Source organism: Pundamilia nyererei, unplaced genomic scaffold (assembly GCF_000239375.1).
Source record: "Pundamilia nyererei isolate P.nyererei 1_Seehausen unplaced genomic scaffold, PunNye1.0 scaffold00005, whole genome shotgun sequence".
NCBI classification, from domain to species: domain Eukaryota; kingdom Metazoa; phylum Chordata; class Actinopteri; order Cichliformes; family Cichlidae; genus Pundamilia; species Pundamilia nyererei.
This window is the reverse complement of record NW_005187406.1, coordinates 2,317,823-2,323,878: the sequence shown is the minus strand read 5'-3', so window position 1 is coordinate 2,323,878 and position 6,056 is coordinate 2,317,823. Positions and strand designations below refer to the sequence as shown.

Here is a 6,056-nt window from a genome sequence, read left to right as displayed (position 1 = left end):
TGGATTTGAGTCCTTACTAGTAATTGGAGCCATTCAGAGGTGGACTTACTGGTTTATTTACGATTGTCCTGCTGCATAAACCAAGTCTGCTTAGGCTTCAGGGCACAAAGTAATGGAGGGATATTCTCCTGGGAGCAGAATTCATGGTTCCGTCACTTACAGCAAGTCATCCAGGTCCCAAAGCAGCAAAGCAGCCCCGGACCATCACACAACACCTCCATGTTTGACTGTTGGTTTGGTGTTTTATGAAATGCCGTGATGGTTTTGCGTCAGATGTAACAGGACTCCAATCCTGTCTCATCAAGCCAGAGAATTTTTCATCAGAAGTCTCGGGGATCATCAAAACATTTGATGAAGCCTTTTTTCCCCCGTTTTGCTCAGCAGTGGATTCCATTTTTGCTCAGTCTCTTTCTTATGGTTCAATCATGAACCTCCTTGGAAGGTTCACCACTTTTCCAGTGGTGATCCAGGGTAGCGATCCATCCATCCATTCGCTTTTGCTTATCCTTTTCAGGGTCGCTGGGGGTGCTGGAGCCTATCCCAGCTGTCATAGGGCAGCCACCGTGCTGCCCTCCAGTGTAGCTAGACAAACTGAAATCAGCTAAAAATGTAGTTAATTTATGATTTAAAAACTGGGGGGCAATCAGTTTTTCACATTGTGCCAGCCTGGTTGGGTTAGCCCTTTTCCCTTTTTGAATGAAATCATAAAAAAATTGCATTTTGTAATTATTCTGGTTATTTTTGACTACTATTAAAATTTACTTGTGTGACAAATATGTGAAAAAAGAAAAGAAATCAGAGAAAATACTTTTTCACAATAAAAGAGAGGTCTTCCTCCCTACTATCACCAAGTGCCTGGTGTAATAGGAGATCATTCAGTCACTGAGTTGGAGTGATTATCTCATAGCAAACAGCATTTTGTGAAGCTGTTGTGGCACTGCGTGAATCATTTGCATCTGTACAGAACTGTATGTACAACAAATACACTTCATCAAGGAAACCGGTCAGATAATTGATCAAAAAATAGCAGCATGAAGATCTTGATCCTAGATTTGAGTTTGCTCAAAGTTATTTCTGGCTAAGAGGAACAAACATGAAGCCGTCAAACTGTTGAAGGGAGTAATATTTGAATACCACTATTTGCATCTGCTTACTGGAAGATAGAATAAGCAGATAACAAACACATATTTCCTTTAGCTATATCTCACTGAATTATGAGCAGATTTTCAGAGGGAGAGGAACTATTTACAGCAGCTCTGCTATCCTGAGCCTTTGGACAGTACAGATGTAGCATCAATGCCAAAAAAAAGTTCTAAAGTTCTCCAGGTGTTGTGCACAGTCCCATATTATTCCAGCTCGCAGGTCAAAGTTTGACAGCAATACTGCAGGGCAGCAAAGGCTGTTTGGACCCAAGCAGCTCCAAGACGCAGGAAAAGTCTCTCAAGTGCAGGAAGTGAGGATTGTATTGTTGTTACTCCAGTAATCTTGTTGTCAGAATGGCTTGAAGGTGTGTATTGTGGACTGACAGTGTGGACACTGGTGAAGAACGTCCTTGAAGTTTTTCATGCAGAAAGGGATTATACAGCAGCCGCCAACACAGCTGTTAGAAAGAGAAGGAAAGGTCACAGATCAATCTGAGGCGACTGTTTTTGGTGCTATTAGTTAGTGCTACAGTGTGCCTTGTATCATGTGCATGCGTTCTTAACGAATGAATTTTTTGACATCATCCTGGTCAGGTAGAAGACGTACCCTAACATGGAGCACAAGCAGCACGCTAACCAAGTTGTCTCGCCCACTTTCCTTTGGGTTTGTGTGATGATGAGCTCTTTGCAGGTCGGACACTGGGTGAGCCCGGCGTCTCTGCACAGAGTTTCAACTTTGCCGGGGAAAGAGACAAAAAGAGAGAAAAACTGGAATGAGCTTAATTAAAAACCAAAACTGCCCCCTGGTTTTATTCAAATGCAGGTGTCGGCGTGTTCATACAGTACAGCTAGTAAACAGATGCATTCAGTATACAAGGAAATATTTCATTGCAGCAATATCTGTCCAAAAAGTTACACAATATTCAAAGAAAGAGGGAACCAGGTGTCGACATATATAAACACTAGTTTGTGTCGTAGAGGAAAAGTGTAACACACCTGGAGCAACGTCATCTTCTGGTGTTTCTATTGGTATTTCAGGTTCAGTTTCTACAGGTTCTTCAGGTTCTACAGGGTCTTCAGGGTCTTCAGGGTCTTCGGGGTCTTCGGGTTCTATGCTCTCCTCCTGGGTCACCCCTGCAGGCGGCAGCGTGTAGATCCCTCCCCAGGGTGTTTCATTTTTATAAAAACTGGGGTCTGCTTGATGAACTTGGTGATTAAAAAAGAATAAAACAAAAGCAGTTCAAACTTTAGCTTTAAATGGGCCACGTTTAAAAGAAAATCTCATTCTGTCTATTTCACTTCAGCCATGAACGCATTACTCTATGAAGCCCCTCCCCTAAAATGCCATTATCTCCATTTCAGATTACCTTTACATCACTTTCACTGATTATTTTAATATGTTTAACATGAAAATCTGACAGTGTATCATTATATATTAAACACAGACGGACACAAAAAGGGAAAAGAATATTATTTTCTTCATAAACTGGTAACAGTATGAAAGTTTTCATACTTTCAAATCCATTCAATTTAGTTTTGTTTATATGCCTCAAGTCGCTTTACATTGTAAGGAAAATATCCTAAAATAACACAAAGAAAATAATCATATGACCCTCTATGAGCAGGAACATTGATGAAAGTGGGAAGAAAAAACTCCCTTTTAAGAGGAAGAAACGTCCAGCAGAACCAGGCTTGGGGAGGGGCAGTCGTTTCTAAAGGGACAGTTTAATCCAGCATTTTTCATCTGTGGTTTTCAGTACTAATTATACATCCGTGTGCCTCTCGCTTCCTGTGAGTTACCCAATTTTGAAGATATAAATATGTAAGGAATTCTGAATATACTGTGCAAAAGTCTTGAGCCACCGCTCATTTCTTTATATTTTGCAAAATGGGAAATTAAAGCAATGATTTACTGAAACATGCAAATAACCATGTATATGAGGCAAAAACAGAGTATGGCGAGCTCATTTTAATGAGCTTGAAAGTCAGTCTTTGGCATGAGTGCCTTTATTCTTCAGCACAACCTTCTTCTAAGCAGCTTTCATTTCATTTTTTAAGTAGTCTTCAGGAATAGTCCTCCAGGTTTCTTGAAGGAAATTCAAAGCTCTTCTTTGTTCTGTTTTCTGTCAAGATGATCCTACGCTGCTTCAATAATATTTATGATGACTTCAAAGATTCATCACTCCAAAACACCCAATAGCTTTCATTTCCAGTCCAGTCCTTGTGTAATTTGCCATATCTCAGCCTTTTCTCCCTGTTTCTCTTCTCTTTCTGATCAAGTGAAGGGTCAAATCTATCTCTCAGGCTCAAATTCTTTTCTGTTTCTTCCAGTTACCGTTCATTTCCTGTGGATAGTTTTTACCCATGCCACATCTTCTTTTGTGAAAGACATCTCCAGTTGTTTCAAATCTTTTAAATGCGCACTGCACACCAAAAGAGATAGCCCAAGCTTTTTGTTATTTTCTGCAGATTCAAGTAAAGTAATAGGAATGACTTATGTACTAGTAACAAAGTCCCTAAAGATCCTGTTTTGAATTGGTTCTGTACTAAGTTGTCTGTTATAGTTAGGTGTCTTTTTATACTTGAATGTTTGATGTGTTAGTATTAAGTGACTTCTTTCTTATAGAAATGGTCAAATAAAAAGAACTGGGCTAAAAATGAATGAAAAAGCAGCCAATGTCCAAAGAAAAGCGTTGAAAGACCTTCAGAAAGCCATTAAGTCTATACCTCAAGAAAAGCTCACAGGGGCTCCAGTGGCGCAATCGGTCAGCGCGCGGTACTTATAAGACAGTAACCTGCAGAGTGATGCCGAGGTTGTGAGTTCGAGCCTCACCTGGAGCACAAACTTATGACAGGCAAAGGTTGTTGTGATTTTGTGCAAATAACATTGGATTTAAAAAAAATTGCTGAAGGCCGCCTCCCAAAAAAGTTGATTCTGTTCATCTGGAACGAATGTTTTCACTGGGAGGGACGTTTCGTCAGTCATCCAAGTGAGAAAACGTTTCCCAGCCTTATAAACAGTACATTTGCATAATGACTGAAAGTGGCAAGCAACAGGCTTTGGTGTCAGTTTCTTGATCATTAATATTCAAATTTGATTTCAGGGTGCTTTAAATAAAAAACAAAAACAAAAAAGGTGAGATGAGAAAGTGTGGAAATTAAGCGTACCTCCGTTTTCTGTGGGTGTGGCAGTCTCTTCCTCTTTCGACAGCTCCTCCTTTTTAAGCAGCAGCACATTCAGCTCTTTCTGAATGGTCTCCAGCTCGTCTTCGCTGTCATCGTCATCCTCGATGTTTGCTGATGACATCACACAAAGTACCCCAAAGGTTAAACTGACGCACAGTAAGCTGCTTGGTCCATTAACTCAGTGATTACTGCATTAGATTGCTTGTTTTATGAGCATACACAAGTCACAGAATCGGCTGTAAGTTACAGCCACACTAGTTTTAGATTCTTAGCTTTTTGTGTATGAAGTAAAGTTGCTGTTTAAGTCAACTGCTGATGAATATATGTCAACATGCACCCTAACAATGGTTTCCTTTTATAGGAACAACCACAAACTGTCGGGTTTTTTTAATCTGACTCACTTTGCTTTGGAGCGCTGTCCATCTTTTGCTCTGACCTTTTGGTAAATTCCCTCATCTTCTGCAGGAGGAAACGGCGGTTCTGAAGCTGCTGGATGCGGAACTCAATGACAGCCAGCGGTGGAGGGCCGCTTCTCGTCTGCATTGTCTCCTGACTAGATTCAGGTTGGGGATCAGGGTCAGCTTCGTCCTGCTGCTCCTCCTCTGGCTTTTGCATCTCGCCAGCGTCTGGCTCCATGTTTGGAAGCTCCTCTAAATTCTGATCAGACACCATGTCCAGGATTTGATTCTCCATCCTGGGACAGAGAGCTGAATATATAGTCCTCAAACCGATGGAGGTGTAAAAACAAAAGAAAATCCACAGAGAACGCAGCTCAAACCCACGATCCTAATCCAAATTCAAGCCAGCCTGTGGCAAGGTTAGGTTCCAGACTTCCCCTTCTGATTTTTCTCAGAGATCGGGGAGAGCTGCTTGAAGACAAACATTTCTTCTGTAAAAAGAATTAGTCCACCTTCTGAATGTTTCAAAAAAAGACTCATCAGATGGAAATATTTTCATCATCTGTCCATTCTCACCTCAGAGGGCTCATAGCAGCTTTGCACAAACGTCAGCATGGCTGATAGCTCCGCTGAAATGAAGTAAACAGTGTGCACAAACAAATGAGGATCCAAACGTCCGTAATCCATGCAAATGCCACTAGCTTGGAGCATGTGCAGGTCATATGCTGAAAGGAAAAGTGTGATCATAAGAGATGTTAGAAGATGGAAACAGAGGCTAAAAGCAATGGCTTGCTGGAACTATTCCAGCTAAGCACTGTTCCTCCACATTACTGGAAAACTAAGCGTTTAAATGCAATGCACTGAAGTTGGAAGGTATATTTACCTGCCCCAAAAGTCAGGGTTCCATTTGCTGCATCCCCAGAGTGCTTTAATATGTGTTTATTTTAAACTTTAGGCTTTCTTTGAATAAATGTAAATAAAGTTTACTTATCATAATTTTACTGAAGTAAATATGAAAATAATCTCATTAAAAGATTTGCTTTTGTTATCACATACAAAACGCATTATAACAGACCTGTGTGTGGCAATTTAAGAGTTCTTTCAATTCAATTCTGGTTTTTATAGCGCTAAAACACCCAAGGAAGTTTAGATATTGTAAGGTAAAGACTCTACAATAATACAGAGAAAACTCCAACAATCAAAAGCTCTCCTATGAGCAAGCATTTGGCGACAGTGGGAAGGAAAAACTGCCTTTTAACAGGAAGGAACCTGTACATCATCTCAACATAGCAGCAGATCAGCTATAATCTGGTGGACAGTTCAGTTATCA

At 40.6% G+C, this 6,056-nt stretch overlaps 1 long non-coding RNA gene and 1 other non-coding gene across 2 annotated transcripts; one reads left to right on the top strand and one right to left on the bottom strand.

Moving 5' to 3' along the window:
* Nucleotides 1-2,307: 2,307 nt before the first annotated feature.
* On the bottom strand, nt 2,308-4,805 carry LOC102199771 (uncharacterized). Its single transcript, XR_311426.1, has 3 exons — nt 4,730-4,805; nt 4,311-4,439; nt 2,308-2,348 (listed from the first exon to the last, which is right to left on the bottom strand). It is a non-coding gene; the product is annotated as an uncharacterized LOC102199771 (long non-coding RNA).
* Nucleotides 3,890-3,983, top strand: trnai-uau (transfer RNA isoleucine (anticodon UAU)). Its single transcript has 2 exons — nt 3,890-3,927; nt 3,948-3,983. It is a non-coding gene; the product is annotated as a tRNA-Ile (tRNA).
* Nucleotides 4,806-6,056: the final 1,251 nt, after the last annotated feature.